Source organism: Pogona vitticeps, chromosome 2 (genome assembly GCF_051106095.1).
Source record: "Pogona vitticeps strain Pit_001003342236 chromosome 2, PviZW2.1, whole genome shotgun sequence".
Classification (NCBI taxonomy): Eukaryota; Metazoa; Chordata; class Lepidosauria; order Squamata; family Agamidae; genus Pogona; species Pogona vitticeps.
In genome coordinates, this window is record NC_135784.1 from 181,968,977 (window position 1) to 181,987,789 (window position 18,813).

General features: G+C 45.9%; 2 long non-coding RNA genes across 3 annotated transcripts; one reads left to right on the forward strand and one right to left on the reverse strand.

The window, feature by feature from the left end:
- Positions 1-4,465: 4,465 nt before the first annotated feature.
- LOC110081745 (uncharacterized) lies at positions 4,466-13,959 on the reverse strand. 2 transcript variants are annotated; one of them, XR_012084120.2, is made up of 4 exons: positions 13,662-13,959; positions 6,290-6,510; positions 5,222-5,300; positions 4,466-4,639 (listed from the first exon to the last, which is right to left on the reverse strand). It is a non-coding gene; the product is annotated as an uncharacterized LOC110081745 (long non-coding RNA). The 2 variants fall into 2 exon arrangements; XR_013542316.1 differs by lacking the exons at positions 6,290-6,510; positions 13,662-13,959 and having other exon boundaries at positions 5,222-6,248.
- On the forward strand, positions 7,210-11,002 carry LOC144587125 (uncharacterized). The gene is made up of 2 exons (XR_013542315.1): positions 7,210-9,482; positions 10,080-11,002. It is a non-coding gene; the product is annotated as an uncharacterized LOC144587125 (long non-coding RNA).
- Positions 13,960-18,813: the final 4,854 nt, after the last annotated feature.

Sequence of the window (18,813 nt, forward strand, 5' to 3'; positions counted from 1 at the left end):
TAGGAACTCTTAGCTTCTCCACCTTTCCAGTTCATGGATCTTCTACCTACATCCACTCCCAGCCTGGGGGGAGCCCTCTTTTGCCATCTTTTATATCCACTGGTCCCACCTCCACTACTACCTGCACTTTTTGTTCCGTTTGCGCCAAACCAGTCCCGGTCTCTTTGACCGTTAATTCTTTCAAATCCTCCTCTATCCTCCCTGGGTCTGGTCCAGGTGGTCTTGCCTTCTTGGGTGGGGGAATTGGCATCGTTTGGCTCTCTTTATCATCAGTAGGTGGGAGGGATGGCACTCCCGTGAGAGGCACCTTGCTCTCACCTCCGGTCTTACTGTTGTTATGTGCCAACAAGTCAGAACTAACTTATAGTGACCCTGACAGGGTTTTCTAGGTAAGTGAGGCACTTCAGGTGTTGTTTTTCTAGTTCCACACCCCCATTGAGCTTCTGTGGGAGAGCCAGGGAATCGAACCCTGGTCTCCTGAGTCCTGGTTTATTACTCTATCCACTAAGCCACAATGGGTATATGCTCCCCCAAATGTGACTAGAATTATGGAAAAGTTACTGTTTGGCACACAAGTCCTAGAACTCTACTGGTCAGGTTGACAGGAGCAGTCTGGTAGTTGTCCAAAAAAGTAACTTTCCTAAGTACTGCCAGATTTTTACTATAGCCCACATAAAATCCTTCTTTAAAGGTTTTCTGTATCTGCTGCCCAAAATGGAACATACTGTTTTCTCTTTTTCTTCTTCCTAAGTTCTTTGGATATTTTCCCCCAGGTTTCTCTTTCCTAGAAATTGCAGTACAGTAATCTCATTCTGTGTTGCTGACACTATTTTAATAAATAGAGCTTGCCATGTGCCTGCTGTTTGCCAGATCTCACCATGAATGAAGGCAAATTGACTGCCGAAATCCAAAGAGATTGGATTTCAAAAACTGACATGCTAGAAAAGGTGATACTGTACCTTTTATCCTATTCCTTGTTCTTAAAACACCAACACCACCAGCTGGGACCAAATTTATCCCATTAAGTCTACCTTTTTGTCTTTTCTAATGTAATGGTCTTGTGCTTGGGTGAGCCACGATGTTGAGAACCAAGCATCCACATGAGGCTCGTAGTCATGCAGTCTGCTTTAGACCTCATGGACGCTGGCCCAGAATGCCCTGAACCCAATAGGCTGCTTGTTCTCCCTTCTGGGCATACAGGTGCAAACAAATGCAATTGAAAAAAAAATCAGGGATCCCTACAATTCCTTTAATGGGAAAGGGAGCAGTTTTAATCATCCCTTCTTCCTCCCCAAAGGAATGATTGTATGTTACCACTGTATATAAAGAAAGGGACTCCCATCTCTTTAATAAAAGCTGCAAATAGAAGCATTTTAAACAGTGATGGCTCCCACTCTCCATCTTCCAGGGTGGAGATGACATCCAGGGTGTCATCATCATCCAGCGAATCCCACGAAATAGAGTGATTTGCTTAAATGAGAACCAGGACTCAAGCTGGAGGCCATTTTGGACCCTTACTTTTAGGAGCCTATGTAGTCCGAATGTACAAGAAATATTGGCCATTTGAAAGAAAGGATGCATGTTAAGAAAAGGCAGCAGGATTGTGAGACATAAAGGAGGCCTAGGTCCTCCATTCCTTGCCCTTACATTGAGTGGGCAATCCTTCTTTCCTTCCTTACCCAAAGTGAAGAAGAGTTATCCACATTGCAAGTGCCATCTCCAGTGGTGGCTCTTCCAAGCATTACAGTATAAGAAACATGTAAGAATAAGAACCTACAGTCAATGTGTGAAACTAGAAGGAGAGCCCTACTCCACTAAGCTACGTATCCATCAGGCCCCAAATCCCAGCACCAGGCAACTGCAAAAGCCATATTTTCTTCTGCTTTTTAAGAGCCAGTTTCAGAGTGACGACCTCCAGTTCAGTTGTTTTAAGAGAGGAAACATACTGTATGTTGGATTCACATGACACAATGAGCCAAGGATCCCTGGAAACAACCCTGGCTTGTCACGTTCAGCAGCATGCAAATGTTCTCTATCCAGTTGCTTCCCTGGCAGCAGGCAGCTTCCTTTTTGTAGATTTTCCCCCCCTCCTGAGGGGCAAGATCAAGAATCCAAGATTTCTTCCTGACTCCTTTCTCTGATTTCTTAGGAGTTAAAAAGCCCAGAGATGGGAAAGTGCCCTTTTGCTGCCAGACAACGCAATAAACCCGCCACACAGCTAAACCAGTGAGGGAGGAAACAGCACACTAACACAACCAAGGAGCTTCATGGTTTGTTTAAGTGTTCCTGCTGAAAGCAGGAGGGATCAACCATTATCACCAACACCCTCTTGCACACAGCAACCTAGAATTTCTGGCTTGTTGTGGCATGTGAGTTTGATGCTGGAGTCTTCCTGTCCTCCCTCCAGAGCCTTCTTTCTTCTGAACTAAAGAAACCTGGGCTATTTCGACCCTTCTTCAGCTGCAGTCCTTCCATTTTCTAATTGTTCTTCACCTAGGAATGGATTTAAAGGGTGATGGTTCCCATACTTCAGCATGGAGGCTGTAAACCTCATGCTGCATTTCCAGCAATGACCATGATGGCATCTACATGGAATCCTGGGAATCAAAATCAGGCATCCATTCATTTATTTCAAAGCAAAGCTATCTCCACACTATGACCATCCCTGTGGGAACCCTGTTTAGACAGTGTGGAAGCTGTGATTTTAATAGGATTTTAACTTAAGGATGGGTTGTTTGAAAAGAAACAGTTCCTCTTATGGAAATAGGATCTGGTAATCCACCTGACGTCAGTCTTTTCTGCTGTACATAATCCTGGTAGGGGCAACAGAAGAGGAGTACAGGAGAGGAGGCAGAGGGAGGGCTGCTCTGTTTCTTCTCCATTCATATACATCACTGGCTTACCTGGGTGAAGGTTCCCACACTTCTGATCCTCCTGTATGGCAGGAGGGGAAATGGTCCTGGGCTACAAGTAACCCCCATCGGCCAGGGGTGGGTGAAATCCATCTTCCTCTTTGGTACTTACCAGAATCCAACGGCCCCTTCCAAGTGCCACTTTGCAGTGAAGAAACGGCTGCAGCTTGGACAACATATCTTACAAGTTGGAACTGCCGTGCCTTTTCTTATAGGAGAAATACATACAGTACCTAACTCATCCAAAGGCTTGAATCATTTTCTCTCTTCATGTTGGTACGATTAGGAGATGCCACCAGGAGACTAGGAGCAATAACTCACACAACAGGCTAGAACATGAAATCTTAAGGCAAGTCCTGCTAGATTGGACTATCTCCAACCCAGCAGGCCAGCAGTGGCCAAACTGGCCCCTTCGGGAAGGTCCCAAGCAATAGCTTTTCCCTCTCCTCATTCCAAAGGTAGACTGAATATAGGAGCTGCCTTATATCCATGAAATGTGACATCTGCCATGCTAGCTGTGATCAGGTTGACCAAGTGCCTCCTATTTTTCTAGTGATGGAGCTAGAAAGGTGGGCAGAAGTCATTGGGCACTTGCTGTAGAATCCCAGCCATTGTCCCAGCTCTGAGGTTGAGGGGAAATCTGGAGGTGTATATGGGCCAAGTTAGGGGACATGGTGGTGCTGCGGGTTAAATCTCAGAAGCCTCTGTGAGGCAGGGTCAGAAGACCAGCAGTTGTAAGATCGAATCCACACGACAGAGTGAGCTCCCGTCGCTTGTTCCAGCTCCTGCCAACCTAGCAGTTTGAAAGCATGTAAAAATGCAAGTAGATAAATAGGTACCACTTCGGTGGGAAGCTAACAGCATTCAGTGTCTAGTCGCGCTGGCCACGTGACCACAGAAACTCTTTGGACAAACGCTGGCTCTATGGCTTGGAAACAGGGATGAGCACTGCGCCTTAGAGTCGGACATGACTGGACTAAATGTCAAGGGGAACCTTTACCTATATGGGCCAAACTATGGCCACCCTTCCTACCCCTCAGCTGATTCACCTTTCTGAAGCAGATGGAGAGTCAGAAATAGAGATGGCCATGAACCAGAAAAATGATGGATTGGGATCCTTAGAGGCTGCCCATGAACCTCAGAAAAATGAACCATTTTGCAGTTCATTGTTCCGGTTCGTGCCTGGGGAGGGGGGAACCTAATGCCTCCACTCCCTCTGCTGCCAGCCCCCCTTTCCTGCTGCCCACATTGCCTGCCTACCTGGTCCTGCCCCCCACCTCTTCCTCCTTCACTCCCACCATCTTCAGAGACAGCAGCTTGGCTTCCCTTCTGGGAATCAGGCCGGCTGTTTTTGCGCATGTGCACACCTCTCGGCTGATAGACATGCACATGTACAGAGACAGCAGGCCTGGTTCCTGGAAGGGAAGCCAGCCCATTGTCTTTGAAGTTTGTAGAGGCGGCGGCAGTAGGACCAGCTAGGAGGGCAACAGGAGCAACGGGAAGGGGGTGGGAGTGGGGCAATCCATTTAGTTGAAGCAAAATAAAGCGCCGAGTGAAAAAAGTGTGGTGATTTATTTTGGCAAAATGACTTGCACAAACTGAGCCACAAACCAGCCTGGTTCGTGGTTATTTTTAGTTCGTAGTTTGGTTCATGGCGATCTCTAGTCAGAAACCAAGTCCTCAAAGCTGCTCCGTCTGCTCTCTGGGGCTTCCATGTTCATTGATTCCTGTGTAAATTAAAGAGAAATCATGTCTGTTCAATCGTAAAGGTGTCCCCAGCCATGTTTTCTTTCTGGATAAAATTGGTTCTCCCTTTAAAACAAGGGTGGCCTCTTCAGACAAGGGACATCCAGAGAATTATCTGGGAAGACTCTTCCAGTACATTCTGTATAATACTGCTTGGAGTAAGTGTAAAGGTGATGGGGCAAATGGGGTGGAGAAGCCACAAGAACAAGGGAAAGATGCTTTCATCTTCCCTCAAGAATCCTATTTTCCAGCAGAAGGCCACCCACCATCCAGTTTCTCTCCCTCCATATGCATGTTTCGTGCTTGAAACAGGCTTCAGAATCCTGCAGTGTTGGATGGAAACAAGACTTAGAGGGAGAAGCAGTGGGCAGTTGATACCCCTCTGTGGCAATATTCTAGCTCCCAATAGTTTCTTCCTAGGAGGAGGAATTCTTGCTTTGTTGTGTATATAATGTGTAGCTTAGCCTTGTATTTCAGGCCACCTCACTGACCACGTTGGCCATCTTGCAGCAGACTGTGGAATGGGAGGAAAAGGGTAGAGAAATCATAATTTCCTTCCTTACCCAGCATGCTGCAGACTTCACCAGACTGGTCTCACGTGGCGGCTGTTCCTGCTTGTGCTCCTGTTGTTGTTCAGTGAGACTGAGATGAGAAGACACAACAGGTCAGAAACTGAAGGCATAAGAGCATCACGGGATGAAACCAGGGCTCCACCAACTAGCCCTGACTCTTGTTTCCAGACGTTCTCCATGAAAGCCTCAAGCAGGCCATGCAGTCCACCACTACCTCCCATTCTTTGCTCTCCAGCAATTCATAAGCACTGAGCTCCAGGAATCAACTGACAGAAATGATCACTACATACCTACAGCTTCTAAAAGTTACTCTCTTTTTTGGACAATGATTCCTAGCATTCCGAAACCAGACTGACAATGAGGCTGGGGAACTGTAATCCAAAAAAGTAACTTTTATGAGCTCTATAGGTAGGGCACAATCACCTTTAGGAATAAAGGAGAGATTTCCTGAACCTGGGATCTCCATTTCTGAAAGATTGCAGAGGGGACATTTTGGAGAACTGCTGCCAATCTGAAGTAGGCAATCCAAGACTAAAGTCCTCCACCACGACCCCCAGACAGACACAGCGAAAGGTGAATGTTCACAGCCCCCCTTCAGTTCCTCATGTCACCCGGCAGCCAACTGGAGAGCTTCCCAAGAAAGCACGGGTGATCCTGAACATATTTTCTGTCCTAAAACCTCCTTCTTCAGGGGAGAGATGCTTCGCTGGAATGAGCCACAGTGGACTGGCCACAATCTGGAAGAGCTTCAGGGCTTACTTGGAACTCGGGTGCCAAAGGAGCACCAGTTCATGTCTCTGTAGAGCTGATGAGAGGAGACCCACAACAGCCCAGCCATCTTGAGTCACTCTCAGAGCTGGGAGAAGTTGCTTTGGGGGAAGAGAACTCCCAACAGCCTAAAGACAGCAGGGCCAGATAGGATCTGCTTAGGGTTCTCTGTGTGCCTGGAGTTCCCCCCACCCCACCTTCTCCTTCATCACCCCCAAGTCCTCCGCATCCCCTGAAAGGCGAAGGAAGTATGAACGGTCCCACTTTTTCATTCCGTTTGTCACTTCCTACCCTTGTGTCCTCTCCCTCCCTTTTCTCTGTAGATTGGAAATGCTGTGGGTTTAGACTGGAGGCTTCTTGAGGGCAGGGACCTGGGTTTTGCTTGGCTGTCGGAAATGTCTGTGGCAGCAGCGCATTGGCTTTTTGGGGTCCTGCCTGGCCGGTTCAGGAGCAGGGGCTTCCTCTGTTGGGGTGCCTACACGGCGGGAACACAGACACCCCCTCCTCACACGCTGGAAGAGAGAAAGAAGAGCAAAAAATGAACATTGTGAGAGGCAGAGCTGTTAACGCCCAATTTCTTTCTAGAAATACAGTGATTTATCTCCAGGGGTATGCTCTTTCCCTTTCTCAAACACATATACCAACCATAAATTCCGTATTTCTTTAAAATAATTAATATTTGAAATTTCTTTTATAATCTTTGTCACATAGGTTAATTTGTCATTAATGGCTATATTCCACATTTCTTTGTGCCATTCCTCCATATCAAATTGGTTTTAATTTTTCCAGTTATTTGCAAATATCAGCCTTGCTGCAGTTACCATAATAATAAGTTCCTTTTCTTATCCCTTTAATTGATTATTATTACTCATGTTCAACAAAGCTATCATTGGGGACATTTGTACATTAATTCTCATTATTTCAGTAATCTCTTTAAAGATCATTGACCATTCTTTCTTCCTTATTTCACAAGTACACCACATATGTAAATACATACCCTTTTCTTTTTTGCATCCCCAGCATAAACAATATAGTTTCGTTTAATAAATTTAGTTTCACTGGTGTGAGTTACCATCTCCATACAACTTTATAACAATTTTCTTTAACACTTACAGATATATTTTTCATTATTATTTTATTTCATATTTCATTCCAGTCTTCTCCCTTAATTTCCTTAGCCAAATCTGCTTGCCACATTTCTTTTAAAAGAAAGGTTACTTACCTGTAACTCTGGTTCTTCGAGTGGTCCTCTGTGAATTCACACTAATGGGTTAAATCTGCACTTGTGCAGAGGCCTCGGAATATTCTAGAGCTTAAAGTAACACTTTTGGCTCCGCCCCCCAGGACCTCATGGTCCGCCCGTCCTAACAGTTACCTCAGTTCCCCAAATTCCGCTGCTGCTCTAAGGTGAGACAGCCGTGACGGAAAGTGGGGAGGATGGGCGGGCCGTGTGAATTCACAGAGGACCACTCGAAGAACCAGAGTTACAGGTAAGTAACCTTTCTTTCTTCTTCGTGGCCTCTGTGAATGTACACTAATGGGTGATTAGCAAGCTTGCCTCTGATAGGAGGAGGGACGTCACAGCAAAACAGCAGACAGGACCGCGCGTCCAAAAATGACATCCTCCTTGGCCCGCAGATTCAGGCAATAGTGAAAGATGAAGGCTGACGGAGTGGGCCAAATGTCACCTGTGCAGGTGTCTGACAGCAGGACACCCTTGAGGAAAAGCTGTAGAAGTAGCCAAAGTTCCGGTAAAGTGAGCATTCACCGGGTGCAGGCGATTAGACTTGCGGGGGGAAAAACAGTCCTGCAAACATAGAACGATAATGCTCTGCGAACATCTAGCAGGTGAAGAGACCTCTCTACATCTGTAGGCAGTTAGGAAAGAAAGTGGGCAGACTGATATGAAACTCAGTAGAAACTTTAGGTATGAAGGAGACATCTGGGAACAATATAACTTTGTCCAGGTGGCAAAGTAGGAAGGGATGATCCACCTGAAGTGCTACTGGAAGTAACTGCAACTAAGAAATAACCTTGAAAGTCAACAAATGTCCAGCAATTGTGGTCAGTGGCTCAAACGATGAATGCGAGAGGCACTCAGGACAGTGTGAAGAGTCCACTGTGGTATAGACTGGCCCTGTGGAGGGTAAAGGTTTGCCGTACCACGGGAAAACCTCTTCATTTAGGGTAGCGAGTAGTAATTTTGGTAAATGCCAGCCAATTGCAGAAATAGAATTGATTGGTAGAGGGCTTCCTGGAGTGTGATAATATGGAGTTTATTGAGGAGGAATTCTCCATGCCATGAGGTGAAGAGCTTGTAGACCTGGACGGTACGTTTTCCCTTGATTCTGGGTCAGAAGATGAGGAATAGACGGGGGTCTCAGGGAGCCTGACGACATTGTCAGCAGTGTTGTGAACCACAGCCGTATGGGTCAGTATGGAGCTATGAGGATCACGGTGGCATTGTCATGTCATACCTTCACTATTATGCACAGTAGGAGAGGTATTGGAGGGAACATGTACATGAAGCAGCCCTTCCAGGGCACCATGGGAGTTTACCCCTAGTCCAGGCCGTGAAAGATAGATGGCACACTAGCTGTTCACCTCAATTGCAAGGGCATCTATGGCAGGGAGGAACAAAAAAAAATCTCTTGCAGATTCTGATGAATGTGCAATGGTCCAGAGATCACTCGTGTATTTGGTATGTTCGCCTGCTCAGATGGTCTGCCCATGTGAAGTCCTGGGCGGAGATGTGCACAGCAGACAGAAAGATGTGGAATTCTAGACACTACTCCCAAAACTGAACAGTCAGGTACAGTAGAGGAAGAGAATGGGTGCCTCCCTGTTTGTTGATGTAGTACATTGCTGTCGCATTATCCGTAGTAACTTGGACAGCCATGCCTAGGTTGAGAGTTAGGAGCGCCTGAAATGCTTTGAAGATGGCCAGCAATTCCAGATTTTTTTAAAAAGAGAAAGTTTTACTTCACTGACCAGGTGTCGTAGATATGAAGACTGGTACAGTGGGGTCCCCATCTGACCAGACTGGAGTCTGTCGTGATTCTCGAGGTAGGTAGGAGTGGAGCAAACAGTCTTTCCAGGGCCAAGTCTTCTGGGTTGATTACCAGCAGGGTTGGTGTGCAAGCTCATGAGTAATCTGGAGGCATATGTAGGGCGTATTTTTCATGGGGTTAAACAGGGCAGATGCCAGGCCTGTAGGGACTGCCTCTTGAGCCTCGCGGGCTTTATGACAGATGTGGTGGAAATCATGAGTCCCCGAAGATTTTGGGCCTGATGGGCTGTGATCGAAGACAACGGAGGGGAGCGACATATCAGGGAACAAATTTAGACCATGCCATTCTGGGAAAGGAAAAGCTCTTGCCGGCCAAGATTCCAATACGGCCCCTATGTGAATACTCGAGGCGCCGTCGAGAGCTGAATGGCAAGGCGCTGAACTCTAAAATGGGCCTTCCTAGAGAGAATGGAGGTATTCGCAATGATCACTTCTGATGGAGATGTGGGAGCAGGCGTCACTCAAGTCTATCAAAGTAAACCAGTCTCCTTGTCGAATTAGTGGAAGGATATGTTCCAAGGTCACCATGCAAAAACGGCGCTGGCTGATGAAGAAAAATCAGGTCCTTTAGGTCTAAAATGGGGCGTAGTGATCTGCCCCCACCTGGAGTGGCAGGAGATATGTCTGATTTTCCAAAAAGGATCTTTACCTTGTCTCATAGAGTGGTAGAAGAGTGAGTGTAAATCACCCGCTGAGCCGGTGTATCCCAAAACTCTATGGTGTACCCATAGGTGACAATGAAAAGAGCCCAGGCATCCGAGGTGATGTGGGTCCATGCAGAAAGAAGGGAGCAAGCATACTGAACATGTGACGCAGAATCGAGCGGTGGTAAGCGGGAGGGAGTCACAGTGTCTGTTGGATTTTTTTGTCAACTTCCTATAGGAATGGTGGGGAAGGTCGCGTTGATTGGATTGTGGTACTGAGCCAACTGTTGAGGGAGATATCTTCGTTGAGAAGTATAAGGTCTGTATACACTATAAGAGTACTGATGCATCAATGGGAATTTTTGAGATCTATAAGGCTGAACGTTGTACGACCATGCTGTTTTCCTCATTCTTTGAAGGCCATCTAGGGATCGAATAACCTAGAGCCATCAAAGAGCAAGTCCCCTATTCCAAATCTGACATAATCAGAAATGTTGGCTGACCTTAGCCAATCGTGTCTTTGCAAGGTTACCCCAGTCATGAGTTGTTTGGAGGTGGCCTCAATAATGTGATGCGCTATCACACTCTCTTGCTGAGTGAGGGACATGGCGTCTTAATGGAGAGCAAGCCCTTTCAGATTAAATGCTGCTGGGGTTGCCTGAAGAGAGGGTAGTGCACAGTTAGAGAGGTTGATATGGTAGGCGCCCATAGCTGCCATGTAGATGAGCTTTCTAACCTCCTCGCTGCTCGGTGTGGTAGTAGATCTCGAGCGTGATCTGGCTTGTGTGGCGTCCACATCCACATAAGGAGGAGGATGTCTAGTTAAAAATCTGTATTGGTACCATAGGTCTTGTACAGATTTTCTACAAGCCTGGACATTTTAGGGACAGAGAAGGGCTTTTCCCAGGTCTACTGAAGCAAGCAGAATAAAGATGGGATAAGGGACAAGCACAGGGAAGGCACTGATTCCTCATCAATATCTGCATAAACCTTATCAGACTCTGTTTGAAGTTGATGTACTGTTAAATCAAGAGCCTTATCGATTCTCTGTATCATGTTAGAACATGAATGAAATTCGGAAATGAGGGATGGAGGAAAGCCATCACAAATATCAGAGTCTGGCAGGGTCAGGTTAGGAGTGGTCTGGTGCCATGGAGTCGGAAGATTCAGAGTCAGAGTCATGGGAAGTAGAAGAAAGTGGAGCATCAGAAGTGAAAAAGGACTTCTGGTTTCTTTTTCAGTATCCTTCCTCATATCATCAGTATTCAGTATCTTCCTTAAGAATACTTCCTCAGTACCAGGCATTTCTTATGGGCATATATTGTTTTAGTCTTCCGCTTGGTACCGTGGCATGGTACCAGCATGTTTTAACCTCCTGGTACCAGCAAGTTTTAGCCTTACGCTTGGTACCAAGGCATGGTACCAGCATGTTTTAATCCCCTGGTACCAGCAAGTTTTAGCCTTCCGCTTGGTACCAAGGCATGGTACCAGCATGTTTTGACCTCCTGGTACCAGCATGTTTTAACCTTCCCCTTGGTACCAAGGCATGGCACCAGCATGTTTTAATCCCCTGGTACGAGCAAGTTTTAGCCTTCCGCTTGGTACTAAGGCATGGTACCAACATGTTTTAACCTCCTGGTACCAGCCTATTTTAACCTTCCGCTTGGTACCAAGGCATGGTACCAGCATGTTTTAATCCCCTGGTACCAGCATGTTTTAGCCTTCCGCTTGGTACCAAGGCATGGTACCAGCATGTTTTTCCGCTTGGTACCGTGGCATGGTACCAGCATGTTTTAACCTCCTGGTACCAGCAAGTTTTAGCCTTACGCTTGGTACCAAGGCATGGTACCAGCATGTTTTAATCCCCTGGTACCAGCAAGTTTTAGCCTTCCGCTTGGTACCAAGGCATGGTACCAGCATGTTTTGACCTCCTGGTACCAGCATGTTTTAACCTTCCCCTTGGTACCAAGGCATGGCACCAGCATGTTTTAATCCCCTGGTACGAGCAAGTTTTAGCCTTCCGCTTGGTACTAAGGCATGGTACCAGCATGTTTTAACCTCCTGGTACCAGCCTATTTTAACCTTCCGCTTGGTACCAAGGCATGGTACCAGCATGTTTTAATCCCCTGGTACCAGCATGTTTTAGCCTTCCGCTTGGTACCACGGCATGGTACCAGCATGTTTTAACCTCCTGTACCAGGGAGGCTTCATGGTACCATCTCTTCTTATGTCTTTTGGTATCAGGAGACGATCTCTTTCTTCGGTACCGGAGCCCGCGGGAGTATCGGGACCTGGGAGGTCCATCGATGTTTGGGCATCTCCAGTAACGGAGGTTCCCTCGGTACCGATTGATGCCTCTTCCTCCTGATATCAGGGAAGGATGGTACCGACGATGTCGAACTCTCATTGGAGGATTCCGATGAGGACGAGGAGGACTCGGAGGATGAAGTTTCCGCAGCAAGGCTGTATAGCAGACGCGGATAATACAGCTTTTGCATTTGCTGCCTCCAACGTCTCAAATAGCTCTTAGAGAGCTTGAGCGGTTGCAAGTCCTCTTTAGGCGCATGCTCTTTAGCTTCATTGGGGCGAAGATGTCGAGCCCCGTGGGGTGAGACCTTCGGTCCCGAGTGGCTCGGAGACCGGGAATCTCTAAAAGATGGCGCGAAATGCTTCGTTTTCGCCTTCTTGTTTTTCGCAAGTCCTCTTTAGGCGCATGCTTCTTCGCTTTATTGGGGCGAAGATGTCAAGCCCCGTGGGGTGAGACCTTCGGTCCCGAGTGGCTCGGAGACCGGGAATCTCTAAAGATGGTGCCAAATGCTTCGCTTTCACCTTCTTTTTTTCGGAGAGGATGTTGCAGGGATAATTCCGGAGTAGGAGGAAGCGGGACCGACGACGGCGGTGAAGATGGAGGCGAAGAGCCCTAGGAAAGAAACTCAACAGGAGACTGAGGAGTGAGGACAGGCAAGGACAGGGAAGCCTGTGGTGGCAGGCTAGGAATAGCCGAAGAATGAGGGGTTGGTGGTTATAAAACTAAGGGTTTGGCCTTAGTTTTAGAGGCTTTACTCTTTTCCCTAGGTTATATATGAGGTAAAGGGTCGGGTTCTGCGGACGCAGAGGCCGCTTCGATGCATACACAAAGATTTTTGTGCGACTCTCCAAGGCAATGCAGCTTTTAAAAGTAACCCTGGGAGATGAGGAAGCCTTGGAGGCCTGGGAACAGTCCAAGGGGGGGAGGAAGGGGGGAAGGGAGGGGGAAAGAGAGAAAACCCTCGCAAAGGGCCAAAACGCACACCTCCCCTCCTAAATAATAAAGTCTTTGTACTTTCCTTAATGAAGAATCGAACAGGAGCCAAATATTTTCCAAGAATTTCCAATAATTTCACGGAGCTCTAGCCAGGAGACCTAACTGCAGCAGCGGAAAAAATGGAACTGAGGTAACTGTTAGGACGGGCGGACCATGAGGTCCTGGGGGGCGGAGCCAAAAGTATTACTTTAAGCTCTAGAATATTCCGAGGCCTCTGCACAAGTGCAGATTTAACCCATTAGTGTGCATTCACAGAGGCCACGAAGAAGCTGTTGTTTTATGCCCTGCCTGTATTGAAATCTTATATATTATGCTTATTGTCCCTTTTCTATTTTTACTAGTTTCTGTCTTCTCTTTCCTCAAGTTTCATCATTGGTCTACCTTCTCTTTCGCGGGGGTGGGTGGGTTAAAAAATGTTTTCCCCACTTCTGAAGGACTCCAGTGGCAATGATTTTTATGCTATGTAGGTTGGGGACCAGATCCCCTAAAACCTCTGAAGAGCTGACAAATCCACACCAGAAATGGCTGGAACGTGAGTCCCCTCTCCTCCTCCTCTGGTCAGCCTACTCTCTGCTGGCTGGAGGGCAAAAAGAGGGGGCCCCTTGCTCTCCACTCTGCCCCATAAACCCTCCTGGTTATACTTACTCTGAGCCCTCCGGACATGGATCTCAGCCCCATGGTGGATGTGCTGATGATGCTGGAGAGCTTGGTGGAAGCCAAAGTCTTGCCCCACCAAAAGCCATCAAGTGGGAGAGCACTGGAGCTGCTTCTGTCCCTGACCTGGTCCAGAGCAGGAATGACCAGTGGCCTCGGGCTGGCTTGGAATTGTGTTGCTGCGGCAACCACGTAAACACAGCAGGCTCCGGAATCCAGCAGAGCAACCACCCATTTTTGAATGAAAACTAGTCTAAGTGTTCACAAGGCTCAGTGGAGCCAATGTAGGCCGGGCTGCCAAATGCTTTCCTGGCCCGGCTCCTGTGCCTAGAGGCAGCCTAAGGATCATGTTCACTTCTCACAAGCACAAAACACCACTTCCTCTTGGCTTCCCTTCTCAGCATCCTGGGCCATGTTGCTCTCCTTTTTCCCATTCACTACTAGCCCACCTGGGAAGTTAATTCCCCCCCCCTGCATCTGGCAGAACGAAGGTTCCCTGGTCAGCAGGGGTCCATCCTGGATAGCTGGGCTGGGTTGAGGGAGGCTCCCCTTCTTTTTTCCACCATGAGAGCCAAAGGCCAGAGATGGTCTCCTGGGCAACCAGCCTCCAGGAACCCCAGGTCTCTTTTCTCTGTGTGAAGGGTGGAAACTCCCCCCCCCCTTTTCTGCATCTCATATCTGGATCTCCCACATTACATACCATGCATTAGGCAATATTAATTATAGGAAGGAGTGTGACTTGTTTTTTAAAAGAAGCCCCCTAATTTCTGTGGCCAGTGTTGAACAGCCTTGATCAGGCCTGACCCACCTGCATTGTGGTCTAGTCTTGAAGAAAGATGCAACTGTCTTTCCAGTCAGTCTTTGGACATGGGATGGGAGGCAACTCCATCTTGTTCTTTGTGAGACTTTTTAGGTCAGCCTGAGATGTGCTACAGAAACATAATTGCCAAAAAAACACACAATACCCATGATCAATGCAGAGGAACAGGATCTGGTTTGGGGCAGAAGCCACATAGAAATCATGTGAATCCATGAGGATCCATGGCTCGGATTAATGTTCTCCTCCCTCCCCAAAGCTGTGCACTGGACCCATAATTTCTGTGTTGTAATCTGTGGGCGCAGATGGGGCCTATGATTGGACAGTGGTTTGGGCATAATCTTACATCATAATCCTGTGGGTCCATGAGGATGTTTTAGTGCCACTGCAGTGGCAGGCTCTGAAGGACCCATGGCCTCTATGTTGTCGTCTGTGGGTACAAATGGGACTCATTATTTGGCAGTGGTTTGGGGGCACAGCCTACCCTGATTCCCGGAAAGCAAGAGAGAGTCTTATATTAATTTTTGCTCCAAACATTAGGGCATATTTTCAGAGGATGTTTTTTTTTTTCATGTACAATAATTTACATTTATTCAAATACAGTCATGTCATCTTCTGGTTGGGGCACAAGGGTGGAGGGCGGTGTTTCCCTTAACTGGGGCTTATTTTTGGGGTAGGGCTTATATTACGAGCACCCTGAAGAATCATTGTAGGACTTATTTTCAGATTAGGTCTTAATTTCGGGGAAACAGGGTACATACAAATCATGTCAATCCATGAGGATCCATGGCTTGGATTGCCATTTTTACACCTCAGCAAAGCCATGCACTGAAGGACCCATGATTTTTGTATTGTAGTCTGTGGGTGCAGATGAGGCCTATAATTGGACAGTGGTTTGGAGAGGATCTTACAGAAAGAATATGTGGATCCATGAGGATCTGTGCCTCAAAACCAAATTTTTACACCAATCCAAAGCCAGGCACTCAAGGACCAATGATTTCTGTGGTGTAATCTGTAGAGTGCAAATGGAATCTATGATCTGACAGTAATTTAGGGAGGATCTCACATACAAATCATATGAAATCATGAAGATCTGTGCCTTGGATCCATGATTTTTATGGATCCTTTAAAAATCATATGAAATAATGAAGATCCATTCTTAATTTCATGGACCTGCCTTTTACTTCCTTTCTACATTATTAGATATCTTGAGACAACATCTGGTCAGTATAAGTGTTTGGACTATTATGCTTCTCCCTTTACTCCATGAAGCTCTGCAGTGCTTAGCTTGATGAAGGGCTCTGCTGAACTCAAAAGTTTGCCTGTTTCTAATATTTTAGTGGTCCAATAAAAGTATTATCAGCTGTTTCTGGTTTATGTACAGGGGACCAAAGCCTTTTTTCCTTTCACTTTGCATTTACAAAAGTTCTTGTACAAAGCAATTAGGTGTGCAAACTCCTTAATGTATTGTACTTTTCTTCCGTATTCACAAAGCTGATTATGATTTTAGGTTCGCTCATCTCCCAAGAGGCACAGTGGAGGATTGAACTTTCAACCTCTGGCTCTTCAGCCAGGTGCCTAACTCACTGAGCGATCAACAAAAGTGCCATGTAAACGTCTTTTGGCTATTTTGTATTCAGCATGGAAGAAATATAATGAACATTTCAGAAAAATAAATAAGTCATCGTTTCCTATATATTGATAGGATTCCCTTCCCCCTTTGTCCCGTGGACAGTAGAAGTCTGCTTTGTGTCGATTTGATTTCACAATTTGTTTTGAACATTGTCCAAAATATTTATTTTAGTTTTTAATGTTTCACTTATGAAAGCTCCTAATGTTAAATGTAAAATAAACTACCTTTTGGGGGGGGGGCTTTGTGGGAATTTATAATTAAATTTCAGACTGGAAATTTTAAAAAAAATGTACCATAGGTAGCATTGGAAAGAATCTGTTACAGTTTGGATCATCCCATTATAATGATGTAACAAAGAAATAGCAGCATTCCTGGCTGGGATGAACCCTGGACTAGATAGGAGTGTGAGAAGTTCATTAGGTTAACGAAAACAAATTCATCTCCCATTATCGATATAAAAATCCCAACACACTTCCTTCATACTGAGATATTCAGAAAAACACACAGAACAATCCTGTGAGGTAGTGCATGCATGAATACTTGAATATTCTTTCCTGTGTAATAACTTAATGGAAGTTAGCACATCTAAGAGGCAGATGTCTCTGTGCTGTTTTTCGCTGTGTAGAAGACTTTCCATATTAGGAAGTACGCAATATAGCTTAAACCATTTATTGCTTCAAATGTTATAAAATAATGTCAAAACAGAAATGTCGGGGAATGAACACCCTTTAGAACTCTTGTAAGTGCAATGTTTACAACGGCTTTCAAAGAGCTCCTGCTTTAGGCTCCAGTTCTCTGTAAGTAATTAACGAGGATGCTTTACTTCCACCGCTTATATGCATTCATTGACTTCCTGCAGTCATAAGACGTTAAGAATTTGAAATGACAAAATGCCATGTCGACTATCCCATGGGTTGTTTTTTTTAACATTTGAATCAGTTCCGACTTCAACCCCGTCACAGACAAACAAATGTTAGAATAGGTACAGCAGCCATTAAGGATATGTCCTTAACTGTGTTCTTGGGTAAGCAGTCACTTTTTTTTAGGAGATTAAAAACCAGCCTGTCATGATGTTGACAGAATCCCAAAGAGGCAGAAGTATGTGACATTATGAAGATATGTTCAGGCCTGAGTCAGGAACTCAGATGAGGCTCTCATTGTGCAATCATCCTGCCTCACAAATTAAGTTTTACAAGGGTTACTTGCAACATCTTACATTTGTAGCCCTCCCATGTTTTTCCACTCCTTCTATACTCCTCCTTTTGACAAAAATACATTAAGGGCCATGTTTTCTTTTAAAAAATCTCTTAAGAACTACATACTTTGAGGTGATAACATCTAACAGACACTTCATTGCCAATTTCTATTAATTGAGCCAAAGGCTACTTTCTCCCCAGTCTTGACTGCTGAAGAATTCCACCTCACCTCACAGAATCTTAAGCAAAACACTTTCCGGCTCCCCAACATCTCACCTCCAACACATGCTGTGTAAAATTCTGAGAGACCATTTTATGAATTGGGCCTGCTCTCAACCCTCTACAACTGGCTAATGACTTGAAGATGGATTTCTCTTCTGTTGCAGCTGTGGCAGCTGCCTCTGAACAGCCCAGTATAAATTGGCAGAACATCAGGACTAGTTTCAGATTTTGCAAGCAGCAAAGAATATGTGAGAAAGATCATACCACAGTTCACAATAAAACAAAAGAAATGTTAAAAATGGAGGGGGGCAGGGGGCAGAGCACAGCTTTCTTCTGTGAAGTAAAGGAAAGGATAAAGACGTGGGTGTTTTGAAACTTAAGTGCAAAGTAATGAAACACTAACATAATTGTGTAGGGTGGCTGCCTTAATCACTGGAGGGGTGAGGGGGACAAAGAGAACTGTTTCTTGTTGCCTTTATTCTTAAAATGGTCAAGGACACCATCAATTTGTTTTGCTGCATTTTGTAGCCTGGGCTTGTTTTACAGAGTCTTCCCTAATAAACAGAGAACATCACCCACTTGGGGTGTGGATTAGACAGCCTGCCAAAGGCACCCCTGCCGACCTCCTCAAAGTGGAGGGGAAAGGGCATCAAATGCAACAGATGAGTTTTGAAGGCTGGAGAAACAGTCAAACCATGACAGAGAAGATCTCTGGGTGCAGATGTACCCCTGTGACAGGACATATTTCATATTTCTGTTCTCATCTTCAACACAGTGCTATTAGAAGACCCTATGTGTTTCTTCCTTGTTAGAATTAATTTTTGAGGGCAGACAGCTTCTGTGACTTCTGGTCTCTTCATGTGAGTCCAACGAAGTGGGCTGCAGTCCACAAAAACTTATGTGAAATAAAAACAGTTAAGACTTGAAGGTTTCATGTGTTACTGACTGCAGCAGTCATTTGTATAGACATAGCACTGGGTGGTGGTGGTGAAAGAACTTGCTAGTTTCCACTTGGTTTCCGATCACTATTACCGTATTTGCCGGTGTATAAGGTGACTGGGCGTATAAGACCACCCCCCAACATTCCCACTCAGAATGAGAGAGTTTGTTATATACTTGCTGTATAAGACTACCCCCTCTTCCGCATGTGTGATTCTGCTTTGGCTGCACCATGGGGAGAGTTCCTTTTGCCCCTTTTGGTTCCTTTTCGGAGAGAGCCAGGGTTTGCTGGAAGAAGGAACAGCAGAAAGGCGGCAGCCATTTTGAGAGGCAGCA